Source organism: Prionailurus bengalensis, chromosome D4 (assembly GCF_016509475.1).
Source record: "Prionailurus bengalensis isolate Pbe53 chromosome D4, Fcat_Pben_1.1_paternal_pri, whole genome shotgun sequence".
Lineage (NCBI taxonomy): Eukaryota > Metazoa > Chordata > Mammalia > Carnivora > Felidae > Prionailurus > Prionailurus bengalensis.
This window is the reverse complement of record NC_057359.1, coordinates 91,996,002-91,998,932: the sequence shown is the minus strand read 5'-3', so window position 1 is coordinate 91,998,932 and position 2,931 is coordinate 91,996,002.

The window sequence follows — 2,931 nt, the reverse complement described above, 5'->3', positions numbered from 1 at the left end:
TTTCTTTAGTTGTGTCTAATCCGTGGTCAGATCCATCGGGGAGTTTTCAATTTCCGCCAAAATGATTTTCATTTTTGGGGCGCCTGGGTGGCTCAGTCGGTTAAGCGTCCGACTTCGGCTCAGGTCACGATCTCGCCGTTCGTGGGTTCGAGCCCCGCGGCAGGCTCTGTGCTGATGGCTCGGAGCCTGGAGCCTGCTTCCGATTCTGTGTCTCCCTCTCTCTCTGCCCCTCCCCCGTTCATGCTCTGTCTCTCTCTGTCTCAAAAATAAATAAACGTTAAAAAAAAAATTAAAAATTAAAAAAAAAATTAAAATGAAAAAAAGGATTTTCATTTTTAGTGATTATATTTGGATTTGTAAAAACCCTTCCTGGTCATTTTTTCTTCATACTTCTCTCCTTACCCTTACTTTAACTGCCTCATTTCTTGCTTTAAACGGATGGACGCACATGCTTCCGTATTCTTCTCTTGTGCTTCCAATATGTGGAGTCTGATGTGTGGTTCTTCCAGTTGCCGTGTTTGGTTTTCTGTTTTTCTGTTCTTGGTCCTGGGGCCATGTTTCCTCCTGTATAATGTAGTGTTGACTACAGACCCACACCCCTTGAAGTGGTTTTACTTGGGGGAACCTCTTTGAGACCTCATCTGAAGGTGAGTTTCCTCGGAGAGGCTTTTTACCCACTTCTGTCAAGGACTTCAAAGTGCCAGTCCGGGGCCGCCGTAAGCTAAATTTTCAGGTTGAGGATCTCTGGACCACCCAGGCAGCCTTAACTTGGGCTGCAGACCATGCGAGCACTGGCTTGTGGTTCTGAATTCTCAGGAGGTGCCAAATTCTTCATGAATGGGTGTTCTGACTGCCCCAGGGCGTGTTGGGTGTGTCCAATGACACTGATGTGAGCCCTCTGGAGTCCCGGCGGTGGACTCTCTCCGAACCTCCTCCTTGGGCAGGCTGTGGCTGTCCCCTGGTTCCTGGAAGGCCGTGAACACAGGTGCTGATGCCCACCTGATGCCGTTGTGGTGAAGGCCCATTCTGGAGCACAGGTTCCAGCTCATACAGAGTTATTTTGCCCCGGGGGATCCCCTTTTTCTTGCCCCAGCAAGATAGGGAACTTTGATGAAGTGATTTTAAAATTAATCTCAAAGAATAAACAGGTGAGGCTAGTAGCCAAGGCCTTTTGGGGAAAATCACAGCGAGTCGTGACGTTCCCTGCTCTGCACCGTGAGCGTTAATGCTATGTGTCTGCTTGGCTGGGCCAAGGGATGCCCACGTGGCTGCTGAAACACTACACTGGGCGTGTCTTCGGGGTGTTTCCGGAAGATGTTCGCATTTGGATCAGTGGACTGAGTAAAGGTCTCCCTCCCAAACGCACGTGCCACCTGCATCACCCAATCTGCCGCGGGCCTGAAGAGAACCAGAAGTGGAGGAAAGGAGACTTTGCTCTCTGCTTGGGCTGGGACGCCCATCTTCTTCTGCCCCCGGACACCGGCATTCCCGGGTCTCAGGCCTTCAGACTCACCGGGGACTCACACCGTCAACCTCCCAATTCCCAGGCCTTAGGATCTGGACTGAGTTACATCACTGGCTTCCCTCATTCTCCACCTTGAAGGAAGATCCTGGAACTGCTCAGCCTCCATATTGTGTGAGCCAATTTCTAGAATAAGTCTCCTCTCATACCTATCTATCTGTCTATGTGCCCTATTGGTTCAGTTGCTCTCAGAACCCTCATTAATATGTACATTAAAGCATGATACAAAGCTTCAATACTTTTATTTTTTTAATGTTTTATTTATTTTTGAGAGAGAGCATGAGCAGGGAAGGCGCAGAAAGAGAGGGGGGCAGAGGATCCCAAGCAGGCTCCGTGCTGACGGCAGTAAGCCTGATGCGGAGCTCGAACCCATGCGCCGCGGGATCACGACCAGAGCTGAAGTCGGGCGCTCAACCAACTGAGCCACCCAGGTGCCCCAAATCTTCAACACTTTTAAACATGTAGCCCCCTCTTGTGTCACAAGTAGAGATCAGTAAAATGAATAAAAGTCTAGGGGTGCCTGGGTGGCTCAGTCGGTTGAGCGTCCGACTTCGGCTCAGGTCACAGTTTGTGGGTTCGAGCCCCGTGTCGGGCTCTGTGCTGACAACTCAGCTTCGGATTCTGTGTCTCCCCCTCTCTCTGCCCCTCCCCTGCTCACACTCTGTCTCTCTCTCTCTCAAAAATAAACATTAAAACAAAATTTTTTTTTAAAGCGAAGGCACAAAATAACATTAAAAGCAGAGCACAATGTTTATGCAGTCTCCAGGTAGGAAAGACGTTTGTAAGCGTAAAAGGCAAAAGCTGACGACATAAAAGAAAATTTTTAACTATTTAAATTTCTATTTGTAACACAACATGATGAACCAAAGTAAAAAACCAGGAAAGATAGGTGGAGATCATGAGGGACAAAGATTCGCATTCCTCGCCTTTGAAGAATTTTACAGATTAAGAAAGCACAAGCTTAAGGAGACACGAGCAGAAAATATACGCCCAAAATGCTCAACAGATTTGTGAGACCAATGTTCAAGTTCACCAGTAATCAAAGAAATGTTCACTGAAGAGTATAACTTCCAGGCCCATCCAGATTTGTCAGGGATCATCCCCGATGCCGGGGAGCTTTGGGTGGATGGGCATTTCCTACGCCGACGGTAAACCAACCGACTTGTGATTTCCAGAGGACAGAGTGGCATTCTGTACTAAGAGCTACAAAAGCATTTCGACGCTCGGACCTCCCAATTCCCCCTCGCAGAATGGCATCATCCCCGGGATGGCGGGCTCAGGCAAAGACACGACACGAGGATGGCTGCCTGCACGGTGACCAACACGCACAAAATCAACGCCCACGACAGAAACGAGCTGAACATGTTACGGGATACCCGGAGAATAGGACACGTGGAGAATCGAGTATT